Source organism: Schistocerca americana, chromosome 10 (assembly GCF_021461395.2).
Source record: "Schistocerca americana isolate TAMUIC-IGC-003095 chromosome 10, iqSchAmer2.1, whole genome shotgun sequence".
NCBI classification, from domain to species: Eukaryota; Metazoa; Arthropoda; class Insecta; order Orthoptera; family Acrididae; genus Schistocerca; species Schistocerca americana.
Window position 1 is genome coordinate 66,332,849 of NC_060128.1, and position 17,767 is coordinate 66,350,615.

The window sequence follows — 17,767 nt, forward strand, 5'->3', positions numbered from 1 at the left end:
CCGGTCTTCCTTATAACAGCACTATTTATTTTCCACCACTCATCTGCCAATTACGACTTGTATGAATATCAAGAGCTCAGATGGAAACCCAGTTCTAAGCAAAGAAGGGAAAGCAGAAAGGTGGAAGGAGTATATAGAGGGTCTATACAAGGGCGATGTACTTGAGGACAATATTATGGAAATGGAAGAGGATGTAGATGAAGATGAAATGGGAGATATGATACTGCTTGAAGAGTTTGACAGAGCACTGAAAGACCTGAGTCGAAACAAGGCCCCTGGAGTAGACAATATTCCATTGGAACTACTGACGGCCGTGGGAGAGCCAGTCCTGACAAAACTCTACCATCTGGTGAGCAAGATGTATGAAACAGGCGAAATACCCTCAGACTTCAAGAAGAATATAATGATTCCAATCCCAAAGAAAGCAGGTGTTGACAGATGTGAAAATTACCGAACTATCAGCTTAATAAGTCACAGCTGCAAAATACTAACACGAATTCTTTACAGACGAATGGAAAAACTGGTAGAGGCCAACCTCGGATTCCGTAGAAACACTGGAACACGTGAGGCAATACTGACGTTACGACTTATCTTAGAAGAAAGATTAAGGAAAGTCAAACCTACGTTTCTAGCATTTGTAGACTTAGAGAAAGCTTTTGACAATGTTGACTGGAATACTCTCTTTCAAATTCTAAAAGTGGCAGGGGTAAAATACAGGGAGCGAAAGGCTATTTACAATTTGTACAGAAACCAGATGGCAGTTATAAGAGTCGAGGGACATGAAAGGGAAGCAGTGGTTGGGAAGGGAGTAAGACAGGGTTGTAGCCTCTCCCCGATGTTGTTCAATCTGTGTATTGAGCAAGCAGTAAAGGAAACAAAAGAAAAATTCGGAGTAGGTATTAAAATTCATGGAGAAGAAATAAAAACTTTGAGGTTCGCCGATGACATTGTAATTCTGTCAGAGACAGCAAAGGACTTGGAAGAGCAGTTGAATGGAATGGACAGTGTCTTGAAAGGAGGATATAAGATGAACATCAACAAAAGCAAAACAAGGATAATGGAATGTAGTCTAATTAAGTCGGGTGATGCTGAGGGAATTAGATTAGGAAATGAGGCACTTAAAGTAGTAAAGGAGTTTTGCTATTTGGGGAGCAAAATAACTGATGATGGTCGAAGTAGAGAGGGTATAAAATGTAGGCTGGCAATGGCAAGGAAAGCGTTTCTGAAGAAGAGAAATTTGTTAACATCCAGTATTGATTTAAGCGTCAGGAAGTCATTTCTGAAAGTATTCGTATGGAGTGTAGCCATGTATGGAAGTGAAACATGGACGATAAATAGTTTGGACAAGAAGAGAATAGAAGCTTTCGAAATGTGGTGCTGCAGAAGAATGCTGAAGATTAGATGGGTAGATCACGTAACTGATGAGGAAGTATTGAATAGGATTGGGGAGAAGAGAAGTTTGTGGCACAACTTGACCAGAAGAAGGGATCGGTTGGTAGGACATGTTCTGAGGCATCAAGGGATCACCAATTTAGTATTGGAGGGCAGCGTGGAGGATAAAAATCGTAGAGGGAGACCAAGAGATGAATACACTAAGCAGATTCAGAAGGATGTAGGTTGCAGTAGGTACTGGGAGATGAAAAAGCTTGCTCAGGATAGAGTAGCATGGAGAGCTGCAGCAAACCAGTCTCAGGACTGAAGACCACAACAACAACAACAACAATCTGCCAATTTTACCTTTCCCAGTACTTTTTCACTAAACTCCTCTCTCAAATGTTTATCCTTTAATCTCCACCACTTAATTTTCCTTTCACATTGATTTATGTGCCTCTGCCTTTTACATACTTTCATCTCACAATCCGCTACAATCAACTTATGTTGTGTTGCTATTCCTTCACCGTATATGATTTAGTATTTCGCACCTCCCAACTATTTTTCCTTCTACATAATATGCAATCAATTTGGCTTTTATTTTCGCCACTCCTGTATGTTATTAGTTTTTTTCTTTGCAAGCAGGTATTCGTAATCACTGGATCAAAAGCCAGTGCAAACTCCACTATCTTTTGTCCTTCCTCATTTCTCTCGCCATACCCCCATCCTCCATGCCACCTCTCTTCCCCACCTTTCCTTCCGCCAACATGACCATTTACAGCCCCTCCGACTATCACTCTTTCATTCTCTGGTATTCCGACAATCACTCCATCCAAATAACTCCAAACTTTTGCCTTCTCGTCCTCCGAACATCCCACTTGGGGTGCATAGGCTGTCAGCACTGTTACCATTTCTCCGCCAAACATCATCTTAACATACACGATCTTATCATTTACTCTTCTGACTTCACGTACCTCTTCTTGAAGCTCTCTGTGCAAAGTAACTCCAAGTCCATTTCTTTATTCCGGGCTTGCACTATTATAAAGTAGCTTATAGCCTTCAGCTAAGATCTTTGCGTTATTGCCCATCCACCTTGTCTCTTTCACACACAAAGCCTTTATCTTCCTCCTCTGCATCACGTCTACTATCTCTCTTCCCTTCCACGTCATCGTTCCCACGTTTAGAGTTCCCACTCTGATCTTGAACACCTTTGGATCCTTCCTATCTGCCCCAAATCCCCAGTCTGCTTCACGGTGCTAGTGTGAACGCCTCACCTGGCATTTCGGATTCCTACAAGAGATCGTACTTTGCGTGTATCGGCATTGAAAGAATAGATTTGGTCGTCGCACCTTATTCGTGTCACTGAATCTGCTTGTAAGTTCCATTATCTCAGGCGCAGTGCTTGTAACATTCTTTAAGAAATGTATGTTCCTCTTCAGAAGTTAATCATTTCCAGTACTTCTGTGTCGTCGTTGACAATCTAGAGTCTTGTGCCAGGAGAAACAAGGGACAGAATGTCGTTTGGTGGCCGGTATATATACTTTCTATAACACAACTGCACACGTGTATTAACAGGCTTCTTTATGAACAAAGGCAACGGCCTTGCCGCAGTGGATACACCGGTTCCCGTGAGATCACCGAAGTTAAGCGCTGTCGGGCGTGGCCGGCACTTGGATGGGTGACCATCCAGACCGCCATGCGCTGTTGCCATTTCTTCGGGGTGCACTCAGCCTCGTGACGCCAATTGAGGAGATGCTCGACCGAATAGTAGCGGATTCGGTCAAGAATACCATCATAACGACCGGGAGAGCGGTGTGCTGACCCCATGCCCCTCCTATCAACATCCTCCTCTGTGGATGACACGGCGGTCGGATGGTCTCTGTGCTTTTATTAACAAAAACGAGAAGCTGCTTATCTTTAAGTAAGTTAGGTAACAGTCCACATTAGCGTCACTGCCGGTGGCCCGCTATTAACACTACACTCTCGTAGCCGGTGAGATAAACTGACAGACTCCAACTAGAATAGTGACATAGCTAGTAACTGTGACTGACGGTGACTGACTGACTGGGCTCTCTGGCCCACGGCGGCGATCTAAACACTTGCTGTCGAGAAAGCGTTGTCGGCACGTTGCTTGCGAGTCTGTCTTTGGCCTCTCTCCTGAGAGGAGCGCTTGATTTAGCGCCTATTATCGATCTTCTTGCAATCTCTTTGCCGACTGGTGTGCTGGTGAAAGTTCACGCCAGCACAAGTGCAAAATGCGTTACTGTGGAAGTGTGCCCAGATTATTTCCAAATAATTTTGTCCAGATTTTGATGTTTCGGTAGTGGCAGAATATTTCATTGCAGTCGGGTGTAAATCTAGAACCTCAGTTGTGACCTTTCACTACTTTCCTCAGGAGATTTTCTTTTAGTCTTGTTAAAGCAGTGACCCTCTCATTTACAAAATCGAACATTAGCTGCTGTTGAGGACAGTTTTAGTGTCCGGTGCTAAGACAGTGTGCTGAAACTAGACACCAACGAAATGGGATGAACAGCAGTATTTGAAAGAAATCTGTGGAGACGAATTCTTGGCCCAGCTGATGAAAATGGTGTCTGGAGGAGGAGATTCAACTATGAATTACGTAATTTGTTTAATGTACCAGGTAGTGCCAGTTACATTAATATTAAAGAGGCAGGACTTGTAAACGTCAGTATGATTAAGAAGGTAGTGTGTGAAGGAACCAGGAGGGCAGGTGTGACAAAGATGTCAGAGAGAATGTAGGAAAAATTGAAGATCGGAATTGGACAATCAGAATTGGTACCAAACAGGAAAGAATGGAATAATCTTCTACTCAACGCCAAGGCCCAGAAATGGCTGTCGCGGCAATGGTGGTGGTGATGATGATGATGATGATGATGATGATGATGATGATATGCATTCAAGCTGAGGTATAGTGCTCAGGATCTGAGGTTATGTAATAACTTCTTCGTCGTTTTAGGAAAGGGAGCCTCCAGTTCTTTCAGACTGACCCTCCGAAACGTAGGAAAGAGTTTATAGAACGTAGGAGTAGAGAAAATGCTTACAAAATAAGTCACAGCGCCTGGCAAGAGAGGCCTGTATCTGGAATAGCCAGCGACGTGTAGCTGTGGGACAGAGATAAACGGAAGGACGTCAGGTCAGGTGAGGTCAGAGAACCCGCCAGCTGCAGCGAGTACTATTACTACTACTACTACTACTACTACTACAGTACGCTACGCGACGCCACGGAGCCGCCGCAGACACAACAGACGCCCACGCAGCGGGGCCGAAGGTCGGCTGGCGGACACGCCCTTTGCCCCTCGACGCGCTGCTGTTACGACACGATACGCTGCGCCCCTGACGTGCAGGCAACCCGCCACTCCGTCGTCCGTCTTCCCTACCCCACACTGTAAGCTGCTGGCTCAAACGGGAAACTTCTTATCACATCCCCCTCAGACAGGGGACAGCCCGTCATAAAATGAACACAGATAAGCGCCAAAACAGCAAGAAGGTGTACTCAATTATGTAAAAAGAGCAAAATAGTGAACGGTCTAAGCACAAGAATCCCGGCGGAGGTTCGAGTCCTCCCTCGGCCATGGATCTGGGTGTTTGTCCTTAGGATAATTTAGAGTAAGTAGTGTGTAAGCTTAGGGACTGATGACCTTAGCAGTTAAGTCCCATAAGATTTCACACACAAGCACAAGAAGCGCGACATACAGCAGCCTGGAAGAGAAATAGCGTCCTGGTTAAGTGGTCAAGGTGTTGAACTGCCTAACTGGCAGGGCGTCTTCAAAGCTCCCTAGTGCAAATTTCATTCTGTTTCTTCTTTTTTTTTCGCTGTATTCAAACTTGTTTCTGTGTACTGGTGTAACGTCCGTTTCCAACAGCGAGGAGTAAGGAAGGGACTTATATTGAAGGGAAGTGGCTTTCGAGTGGGAACCACAAATGTTTGAGGACAAGGCAACAGGTCAATTGAATCCTCCACCGGAAAACACGTGTGGTGTGTCATACACGGCATTAGTGACAGCACGTATGTCGAATGATGGGAATGTCTTATCGGCGCACCTAATTTGTACGCCTGATGAATGATATGCCTCATTCCCCGATTTAGGTGTTCATGTGAATATTAATGTGATCACTCCCATTGAAACGATGAAAATATTACAGTTTGTCACATAAACTGCAACAACTGAACGCAACAGTCTCACAGTCACACAGTTTACCTGTGGTAGGTGTAAAACGCACGGAGCGAAAGGGTATTTACAATTTGTACAGAAATAGCAGTTATAAAAGACGAAGGGTACGAAAGGGAAGCAGTGACTGAGAAGGGAGTGAGAGTTGTATCATATCCGCGATGTTATTCAATCTGTATATTGAACAAGCAGTAAAGGAAACAAAAGAAAATTTGGAGTGGGAATTAAAATCCATAGAGAAGAAATAAGAAATTTGAGGTTCGCCGACGACGTAATTATGTCAGAGAGAGGAAAGTAACTGGAAGAGCAGCTGAACGAAATGAACAGTGTCTTGAAAGGAGGATATAAGATGAACATCAACAAAAGCGAATTAAATCAGGCGATGCTAAGGGAATTACATCAGGAAATGAGACACTTAAAGTGTGTAAATGAGTTTTGCTATTTGGGGAGCAAACTGATGATGGTCGAAGTAGGGAGGGTATAAAATGTAGACTGGCAATGGCAAGGAAAGCGTTTCTGAAGAAGACAAATTTAACGTCTGGTACAGCTTTAAGCATCAGGAAGTCTTTTCTGAAAGCATTTGTTTGGAGTGTAACCATGTATGGAAGTGAAATATGGGCGATAAATGGTGTGGACAAGAAGAGAATAGAAGCTTTCGAAATGTGGTGCTACAGAAGAATGCTGAAGATTAAATGGGTAGATCACGTAAATAATGAGGAGTTACTGAATAGATTTGGGGAGGAGAGGCACAACTTGACTAGAAGGCGGTATCGGTTGCTAGGGCACGTTCTGAGGCATCAAGGGATCAAATCAAATGCTTCAAATGTCTCTAAGCACTATGGGACTTAACATCAGTTTCCTAGACTTAGGACTACTTAAAGCTAACTACCCTAAGGACATCACACATATCCATTTCCAAGGCAGGATTCGAACCTGCGACCGTAGCAGCCGCGTGGTTCTGGGGTGAAGCGCCTAGAACCTCTCGGCCACCGCGGTCGGCTATCAAGGGATGACCAACTTAGTGTTGAAGGGAAGCGTGGAGGATAAAAATCGTAGAGGGAGACCAAGAGATGAATACACTAAGCAGATTCAGAAGGATGTAGGTTGCAGTAGTTATTTGGAGATGAAAAGGTTTGTACAGGATAGAGTAGCATCGAACCAGTCTCTGGATGGAAGACAACAGCAAAACATATTTTTGAAGTTCCGTACCGTTTTATAAGTTTTGGCTCTTGAACTCCTTTGTTGTAACACAATTCACACTGATTTATTTGTCGTTCTCATTTCTGTGAGACGTCTACGTGGTATCTCGCCTACTGTCACCATTCATCACATTTACTTGCAACGGTGAAGTATTCTTACCACATGACTCATATTCTATATCGAATATCAACTGCGAAGACTGCAGAAAGAGAACAATCATTTCAGTCACTAGACGGACGGTTCATAATGTTGTGGAAAAATAGATAAAGATAACTGGCACGAGGGAGTTGTGAATACGGATCGTCCACATGGCGGTCCGACACCGTGACCACATAACCCCGACACCATTGTTGTGTTGGGTTGTACGACGTTGGATTGTTAGGCTTGGACGTTCAGTGTGACAATTTTTTTTTTTTTTTTTTACAGCTCAGTACAGCTCACTGTTTTCATTCTTGATCTGTGTTCGGTTTTTGACGGGCTGTCCTCTGTGCCGTCCTACCACTAAATTTGAGAGGGTTGCAATGAGGAGTGTCCTTCGTAAAAGTGACACAAATTCTTTAAGGAATCGACCTCCCATATATAAAACTGCTTCAGATGCCTGATCACTCTACAATCTAGTTTATGTGTTAAATATTTGGCGTTAAGTATGTTAAGCTTTGTGTCTGCAGACAGAAAGGACAAACGTACCGTCGTTTGACCACCAACAGACTCCCGTATGGACGACATAGTAATAAGCATCCCTGCCGTAGAGAAACAACTGAAGGAGGTGAGAGCAAATAAGTCACCAGTTCCGGGTGGAATCCCAATTCCGTTTTATAAAGAGTACTCTACGGGACTGGCCCCTTACCTAGCTTGCATTTATCGCTGATCTCTCACTCAGCAGAAATTGCAAAGCGAGGAAAACACAGGAGACTCCTGTGTGTAAGAAGGGCAAAAGAACGGACCCACAGAGTTACAGACCAATATCCCTAACATCGGAAGGCTACAGAGTCCTTGAACATATTCTCAGTACGAATGCAACATTTCTTGAGACCGAGAAACTCTACGAATCACCGTCGTCCGCGAAAAACTCAGCTTATCTTTTTCTCACATGGCATACTGGCAAATATAGACGAACGGCAGCAGGCAGATTCCATATTTCTAATACTTCAGGAAAGCATTTGACACGGTGAAAGATGCAGGCTGTCAAAGAAGGTGCGATCATGTGGAACATGTTCAGAGATATGTGAGTGGCTCGAAGACTGCTTAAGTAATGGGACCTAGTACGTTGCCTTCGACGGCGAGTATTCAGGGTATTGTCAGGAGTGCCCCAGGGAAACGTGACAGGACCGTTGTTGTTCTCTATGTACGTAGATGATGTGGTGGACAGGGTGGGGAAGGAATCTGCGGTTGCTTGCTGATTATGCTGTGGTGCACGGCAAGGTGTCGAAATTGAATGACTTTAGAAGGCTATGACTTAAGACAAAATTTCTCGTTGGTGTGACGAATGGCAATTATCTCTAAACGTAGAAAAAAGGAAGTCAATGCGGATGAGTGGGGGAAACAAACCGTAGTGTTCTGATACAGTATTAGTAGTGTCCTGTTTGACACAGCCACGTCATGTAAATATCTGGGTGAAGCGTTATGAGCTGGATCGAGCGTCTGAGGACTGTGGTAGCAATAGAGAATGGCCGACTTCAGTTTATTGGGAGAATGCTAGGGAAATCACCTGTACAGGAGACCGCATATGGGACACTAGGGCGACCCATTCTTGAGTATCGTTCTAGTGTTTGGGATCCGTACCAGGTCTGATTAAAGGAAGACCTCTAAGCAATTCAGAGGCGGGCTGCTAGATTTGTTACTGGTAGGTTCGAACAACACGGGTTACGGAGATGCTTCTGGAACTCAAATGGGAATCCCTGGAGGAAAAGCGACATTCTTTTCGAGGAGCACTATTAAGGAAATTTATAGAACCAGCGTTTGAAGCTGACTGGGGAACGATACTACTGCCGGCAATATACACTACTGGCCATTAAAATTGCTACACGACGAAGATGACGTGCTACAGACGCGAAATTTAACCGACAGGAAGAAGATACTGTGATATGCAAATGATTAGTTTTTCAGACCATTCACACAAGGTTGTCGCCGGTGGGCGACACCTAAAACGTGCTGACATAAGGAAAGTTTCCAACCGATTTCTCATACACAAACAGCAGTTGACCGGCGTTGCCTGGTGAAACGTTGTTGTGATGCCTCGTGTAAGGAGGAGAAATGCGTACCAGGTCGGATTGTAGCCTATCGCGATTGCGGTTTATCGTATCGCGACATTGCTGCTCGCGTCGGTCGAAATCCAATGACTGTTAGCAGAATATGGAATCGGCGGGATCAGGACGGTAATATGGAACGCCGTGCTGGATCCCAACGGCCTCGTATCACTAGCAGTCGAGATGACACGCACCTTATACACATGACTAACGGATCGTGCAGCCATGTCTCGATTCCAGAGTCAACAGATCGGGACATTTGCAAGACAACAACCATCTACACGAACAGTTCGACGACTTTTGCAGCGGCATGGACTATCAGCTCGGAGACCGTGGCTGCGGTTACCCTTGACGCTGCATCACAGACAGGAGCGCCTGCGATGGTGTACTCGACGACGAACCTGGGTGCACGAACGGCAAAACGTCATTTTTTTCGGATGAGTCCAGGTTCTGTTTACAGCATCACGATGGTCGTATCCGTGTTTGGCGACATCGCGGTGAACGCACATTGGAAGCGTGTATTCGTCATCGCCATTCTGGCGTATCACCCGGCGTGATGGTATGGGGTCCCATTGGTTACACGCCTCGGTCGCCTCTTGTTCGCATTGACAGCACTTTGAACAGTGTACGTTACATTTCAGATGTGTTACGACCCGTTGCTCTAACCTTCATTCGATGCCTGCGAAACCCTACATTTCAGCAGGATAATGCACGACCGCATGTTGCAGGTCCTGTATGGGCCTTTCTGGATACAAAAAATGTTCGACTGCTGCCCTGGCCAGCACATACTCTAGATCCCTCATCAATTGAAAGCATCTGATGAATGGTGGCTGAGGAACTGGCTCGTCACAATACGCCAGTCACTGCTCTTGATGAACTGTGGTATCGTGTTGAAGCTGCATGGGCAGCTGTACCTGTACACGCCATCGAAGCTCTGTTTGACTCAATGCCCAGGCGTATCAAGGCCGTTATTACGGCCAGAGGGGGTTGTTTTGGGTACCGATTTCTCAGGATCTATGCACCCAAATTGCGTGAAAATGTAATCACATGTCAGTTCTAGTGTAATATATGTGTCCAATGAATACCCGTTAATCATCTGCATTTTTTCTTGGTGTAGCGATTTTTATGGCCAATAGTGTCTCACGCTTGTCCACCCTCTTGTGCAGTACTGCTGTGCGGTGTTGAATCCGCATCAGATAAGATTGACAAAGGAGGTGGATAAGCTCCAAAGAAGTGCGGCACGTTTTGTACTGTAGCGAAATAAGGGAGAGAGTGACACGGATATGATATGCGAATTGGGGTATCAGTCATTCAAACGAAGGCGTTTTTTGCTGCGACAGGACCTTTCCGAACACCAGCTTTCTCCTCAGAGTGTGAGAATATTTTGTTGGCTCCCAAGTACATAGGGGGAAATGATGATCGTAAGATAACAAGAGGAATGAGAGCTTGCACGGAAATATTTAAGTGTTCGTTTTTCCTGCGCAGTGTTGGACAGTGGAAAGGTAGAGAAGTAGCTTAAAGGTGGTTCGATGAACCGTCTGCCAGACAGTCAATTGTGAATTGCACTACGGTCTCAGGTTCGAATCCTGCCTCGGGCATGGATGTGTGTAATGTCCTTAGGTTAGTTAGGTTTAAGTAGTTCTAAGTTCTAGGGTACTGATGACCTCAGAAATTAAGTCCCATAGTGCTCAGAGCCATTTATGAATTGCAGAGTAATCATATACATTTAGACGACGCGCTTCTGCATCGGTCAATGACTCTCCATCCCAGAGGCTACGCCAGGTCTCCACAACCAAAACCTCTTCAATCCCGTCACAAATTTTCTTCTAGATCTGAGATAGCTAGAATGACTTCGCTCCGTTTATGCCACTGTCGTGTCACGAATGGGCATCCAGCGGCAAAATTGAGGAATGAAAAGGAGTTAACGGTATGGAAAGTGAAATGATGACGCTGAGTGTAGCTCTAGCTCGGAGGCGTGTGGGACGCCGAGTGGTCGGTCAGCCAGGGCTCTCGCCGGCAGGGCAGTCGCCGCCGCGGCGTGTTTACGGCGCACAGCAGGGGTGCGAGAGCCGGCGCACCCCACCCCGTCCCCTATAACACCTCCCCCTCCCCCAGCCGCGGTGTGACCCGGAGGTCGCCGGGTGACGCCTCTCCGCCATTGGTCGATACAGCGGCCCTCTCCACTGTGCTGGCGGCGCCTGTGGACTGTGGACCACTGCTCTGCTCTCCAGCCACACGCGCCGTCACAGCAGGCGGGCGTCCAGGCGTCCAGGCTCCGCTCTGGAGGCGGACGTCTGCGTTTACCACCGCCTGTCCCTCCTCTCACGACCCCAACAGAAGTTTAATTCCCCCGCCCGTTAATAACGTGCCACAGGTACTCAACATATCAATAATAAATCATCTGTCTATGGGAGTAAAAATGTAAATGTTTGTTGGCTCAGAATCAAAAACCATCCAAAGCTCTTCGTCATTTACTTTCAAATACCCCGAAGAACAAAAGAAACTGGTATAGACATGCGTATTCAACTACAGAGATATGTAAACTGGCAGAACACTGTGCTGAGGTCGGCAATGCCTATATAAGATAAGTGTCTGGCGCAGTTGTTAGATCGGGTACTGCTGCTACAATGGCAGTTTCTCAAGGTTTAAGTGAGTCTGAACACAGTGTTATAGTGGGCACACGAGCGATGGGACTAACCATCTCCGAGGTAGCGATGAAGTTTGGATTTTTCCGTACCAGCATTTCACGAGTGTGCCGTGAATATCAGAATCCGGTAAAACATCGGATCTCCGACATAGCTGCTGCCGGAAAAAGATCCTCCAAGAACGGGAAATACGACCGAAGAGAATCGTTGAACGTAGCAGAAGTACAACCCCCCTGCACATTGCTGCGGATTTCAGTTCTTGGCTATCTACAAGGTTATCGTCTAGTGTGCGAACCATTCAACGAAACATCATCGATTTGGGCTTTCAGAATCGAAGACACACTGATGACTGCACGACACGAAGCTTTACACGTCGCCTGGGCCCTTCAACACCGATGTTGGACTGTTGATGACTGGAAACGTGTTGCCCGGTCGGTCGACCCTCGTTTCATTTTAAATCGATTAGATGGACGTGTACGGGTATGGACATAACGTCATGACTCCGTGAACCCTGCATGTCAGCAGGGGACTGTTCATGCTGGTGGAGGCTCTGTAATGATGTGGAGCGTTTGCTCTTGGAGTGATGTAGAACCCCTGATACTTTAAATACCACTCTGACAGGTAACACGTACGTAAGCGCCGCGCGGGATTAGCCGAGCGGTCTGTGGCGCTGCAGTCATGGACTGTGGTCCCGGCGGAGGTTCGAGTCCTCCCTCGGGCATGGGTGTGTGTGTTTGTTCTTAGGATATTTTAGCTTAAGTAGTGTGTAAGCTTAGGGACTGATGACCTTAGCAGTTAAGTTCCATAAGATTTCACACGTATTTGAACGTACGTAAGCGTCCTGTCTGATCACCGGCATCCATTCATGTCTATTGTGCATTCCGACGGACTTGGGTAATTCCAGCAGGACACTGCGAGACCCTACGCGTCCAGAATTGCTACAGAGTGGCTGCAGGAATACGCTTCTCAGTTTAAATACATCCGCTGGCCATCAACCTCCCGAGACATGAACATTGCTGAATGTGTCTGGGATGCCTTGCAACGTGCTGTTCAGAAGAGATCTCCACCCCGTCCTACTCATATGGATTTATGGACGGCCCTGCAGGATTCATGGTGTCAGCTCCCTTCAACACTACTGCTGACATTAGTCGAGCCCATGCCACGTCGTGTTGCGGCACTTTTGCTTGTTCACGGGCACCCTACACTATATTAGGCAGGTGTACCAGTTTCTTCGGCTGTATGTCCACAGCGGACAGCTGTTTCTATCACTAGCTAGTAGCTATGGCTGTTAATAAAATATCAGTATATCCATATTTCGATATTGTCCAAAAATAATCGATAAATATCCGACAGTATATCGATATACGGATATCAAAATGACAATACTGAGTCTACTTTGACAGTGTGAAGGAGTCTTACCACGTTTTGAGGTTTGATCACGCCTAGCCTTTGCTATTTGATTGTGCGAAACAAATATAGGTGGCACAAAAGAAGTCGGATTGCACTGGTGCTAGGGGGGGGCGGGGGGGGGGGGGGATAGTAATTGAGTGGAGTATCACACCAGTTGCGTTAGAAAATTATTTTCCATTTTTAATGCAGCTAGTGTGCTCTTTCTTCACACTGGGATTCTTCAAAAACAATTTCTGAAAATGATCTAAACAACCTGATTGGTCTTTATGGGGGACGGAGAGGTGTGAGGGCGGAATGCTCATGTAACAGGCGACCGGCGCCGCCAACAGAAACTGCGACGCTTAGCTTCACCACGCAGTTTTGACACTGTAACTGCTAGGTCGCTGGTGCTTGCAGAAATGAAAAAAAACTAGGAAGTGGACACGAAGTGTTCCGGACGTATCAGAAATGTGACGAAACCGAACGATGGAGCTATCGGACACCTTTTATTGTGCCACTTGTATTCACTTACCATTGTTAGCAAACTGGTTATTGCCCAGCGTGAAAGTGTACCGTCTTCCTTTTCATTCTTGCCCTAAGGGGGTAGGAGAGCTGCCAACTTCTTGTTGTACAGAACAGCTAATAATAAATGGCTCTGAGCACTATGGGACTTAACTGCTGACGTCATCAGTCCCCTAGAACTTAGAACTACTTGAACCTAACTAACCTAAGGACATCACACACATCCATGCCCGAGGAAGGATTCGAACCTGCGACCGTAGCGGTCGCGCGGTTCCAGACTGTAGCGCCTAGAACCGCTCGGCCACTCCGGTCGGCGAACAGCTAATAGTAATATCAGGCTGTAAAACCGGCAGTATATTTACAGTGCGCAGCGTATAATTTTATAGATAAATAGGTCCATGATTTTCCGTTCATATATCGATTCTTTTTTGTATAACTAGAGAGCCAGATACGGTATATTTTTGAATATCGATATATCCGATACACGATATTTTTAAAAATATCAACAGGCCTAGTACTTACAATGAAGAACAAAAACAAGCCGAACAAAAGAGGTATTGAAAACATAGTTCCCATATTCAGGGGATGGACAAAACTAAAATGTAGACATGATGGACAAAACTATGGGAAGAGCTCGAGAAATGCCGGCATGAACATAAATGCAGGTGCTAGGCAAGCCTGCTGGTGCGATGTTGTACTGAACAACGAACGGCGCCCGCGCAGGGTCCTAAATATGTTGTAGGTGTCGCTAGTGGTCAGAACAGTGCGCTCTGTAGTCGGAGGTAACTGGATTGGAACGTGGGCAGAGTGTTGGTGTTCGTATGGCGTGTGCTTCCGTAGCAGCCAAAGAGTTTGGTGTTTCAAGAGGCACCGCATCGAAGACTTGTATGGCCGGCAGGGCGCGTGTGCTCCAAATTTATGAGGCCTTTGTGCGACCCCGGCTTTAATACTGATGCCAGATTTAGGGATCAGCCAGGGTTTCATACCTTGAAATACTGGATGCTGTTCACCAGGAGAGTACTAAGCTGTCTAGAGGGGCCTGTCGCACGAGCCCTGTAGCTAGTCTGTGAGCAGAGGCTGGTGAGCCTCCGCTGTCTATTCGACGTCGTCTTCTTGCGGTACGCCAAGAGTATATGACAGCGTCCATTCACACATCGACAGCATCCAGTTACGGTGTTCAGCCGCCACTGGAACGGCTGTTCGATCATTGGCCACAAGCCACACGGTATTTTGGGACCTGTGCAAGGGAGAGCCTTAGTTATTCCAAATGGGGGGCATTCAGGTCCAAAGCCATGGTGGAGTAGGGCAGCCCCCCGGCTACTATCAAGATCCAGACTGCTTTTAGAACAGACTGCTTACAAGAAGCATTGTACTCCAGACTATGTTTTTAAAATTACATTTAATGAGATTTTACGTGGCCACCCAGATTTTATTACTGTCTGCACGGATCGTTCTAAAGACGGGGAGCCGGCCGGTGTGACCGAGCGGTTCTAGGCGCTACAGTCTGGAGCCGCGCGACCACTACGGTCCCAGGTTCAAATCCTGCCTCGGGCATGGATGTGTGGGATGTCCTTAGGTTAGTTAGGTTTAAGTAGGTCTAAGTTCTAGAGGAGGGATGACCTCAGAAGTTAAGTCCCATAGTGCTCTGAGCCATTTGAACCATTTAAAGATGGGGATGTTTTCGGGTGTTCTGTCGTGTTCCCCGACATCGTCCTCGGGGTAGGGCTCCCATAGCAGTTTTCAGTTTATTAAGCCGAACTGTTTGCCATACTGAGACCAATGGAGCAAATGAGACTCTGTCGTGACAAAAATTTTATCATCCGCTCTGATTCTCAAAGTGCCCTTCTCGCTGATGGAGAGATGAACCCAGCAGATCCGATGGTGCAACAGGTACAGGATGCTCTCCTTCTCTTGCACAGGCGAAACAAGGAAATCATTTTTTGCTGGGTTCCAGGGAAATGAACTCGTTGATGCTGCTGCCAATGAGGCTTGCTCCCTCCCTCCTACTGTTCGCTGTTCATTCCCTCTGCGGGCAGACGCCTCATTTGTGACAGGGATAGGCCATATGTTGGTGGGAATCTCAGTGGCTGGAATGATGAACTGCGCTCCATTGAGACTGCAGTGCGACCATGGACCACCTCCTTCCGCTCGCTACGGTCTGAAGAAGTAGCCCTTTCTCGGCTCAGAGTGGGACATTGTGCATTGACAAAGCGCTTCCTCTTACGTCTGGAGCAGGCCCCAGCATGTTAGAAATGCGGAACATAGCTGTCAGTACGACATACTTTAACTGAGAGTGTTTTATATGACGACCTGGGGCTTAAACTGGGTCCCCGACACGATCTTCCCGAGCCGTGCGTGCCTCGCGCTCGTACCATCTCTTATTTTACATCCTTTTTTCTGTGTTGCCACTTCGTTATGTTAGTTTCAATTTCTGTTGTCACTGAATTGCTGCTTTGTCCACCCGTGAGCGGCAGCAGCAGCGCCTATCGATATAGCCCTCACATGTTATCTTTGCTGTAATCGTATAACATCCCAGTTGTCGTCTGTCGTGGAGTCAGTTGGAACGTCCCAGGAGGGCAGTTTGGACCTGCCAGTCCTGGAGTTGGAACGCGGCACTAGTTCAGTCGGGTTGGGAGGCAGCAGTGAGGCCTGGATGTCCATGGCCCACCAGACCATTTCCTACTGGACGACGTGAATTGGTTCGCCGATTCTTTATGGGTTGGCTGTGTTTGTGTGTCTATCGACTCTCGATTTGTCTTCGTGATTGCACAGCCACTGCTGAGTGTCATTCAAGTCTTCGTGCAAGTGTTTGTCAAACTGTGAGTGTAGCTGTCCGACGAGTATGAGGTAAAGGGGGGTATTCTTTGCAGGAAGCTCGGCAATGTTGAGCAATCTAAGATCTGTTTGCCTGTAACCTTGGTGTGTCCGGTCTTTCGTTATTTTCATGATTCGTTGGTGGGCGGCCCTTTAGGGACTTATAAGACTCTCCAAAACATCAAGGAGCGTTTAACTTCACCCTCCATGGACCAGGATGAGAGAGAAATGGTATCCCAATCCTACTTGTGTAATGCAGCCAAACCCAGCAATGCTCTTCAACAAGGGTGGTTGAGTTCTGAATGAGAGTCCTCTCCCATGCACAAGCTCCATATTGATTGTTTAAGGCCTCTGCCTCGCACTAAAAGAGGGCATCCATATGTAATAGTTGTAATCAATGCGTTCTCTAGATTTACTTGGCTCCCTCCGAGCCGTAACTTCACTGCCACCACCACCATTAATCATCTAACTAGTATCTTCAGTGGTTTTGGGACACCCAAGTAGTTAGTTAGCGATACAACTCCTGCCTTTCTTTCAGGACCTTTAAAGGCCTGTTTCCAGAGCGCTGTCAAGAATGTCACCACCACCCCGTATTATCCCCAGGGGTCCTTTGCGGAGAAAGTTAATCGGACTCTTAAGCCTGCTCTGATTATTTATCATCAGAAAACCCCAGTAAATGGGACTCCAGTCTTCCCTGCCTTAGTTTTGCCTTTAATACCGCCAGTCATGAGGCCTTGCGAGCTACGGCTGCACCCTTGATCTTTTCCTACCCAGTTAATTCCTCTCTCCCGAACTTGTGGGGAATTCAAGACCTTATTCCAGCCGACATTAATCTGCGTGTTATCAGGGAAAACTGGAACTGGGCCAGGCGTAATATACTCAGAGCTCATAATAAGCAAGTGGAGCATTATAATCGTAATGGGGAAACCTCTAAGGGCAGGTCCGAACTACCCTCCTGGCACGTTCCAACTCACTCCACAACAGACGACAACTGGAAAGTAACGCCAGTACAGCAAAGATAACATGTGAGGGCTCTATCGATAGCCGCTGCTACTGCCGCTGACGGCAGTCCAGGGGACCATGTTTATGTCCGCAATTTCCAAGGGAGGCAGGCGCGTGGTGGGAATCTTAGTAAATTTACCCCTCATTTTTGGGTCCTTGCACTATCATCCACTGACAACTTGTTTTAAATGTCGTCGGCGCAGTGAGTCGGTCGGTTGGAGCGGATCAGCAAGCAAGTCTCCGCGCGGCGCAGTCGGCAGCCCGCTGGCGGTCTCTACGCAGTGCCGGAGCGTGTGGGGGCTGTTACGAGGGCTGCGAAGTTCGTGGCTCACCGACCCAGGACGTGAAAGTTGAGTGGTGATTTTATTACTCAACCCAAGTCCGTTCA

General features: G+C 46.7%; 1 pseudogene; it reads left to right on the top strand.

The window, feature by feature from the left end:
* The first annotated feature begins 2,963 nt into the window (after positions 1–2,963).
* LOC124552764 lies at positions 2,964–3,081 on the top strand (annotated as a pseudogene).
* The last annotated feature ends 14,686 nt before the right edge of the window (positions 3,082–17,767 follow it).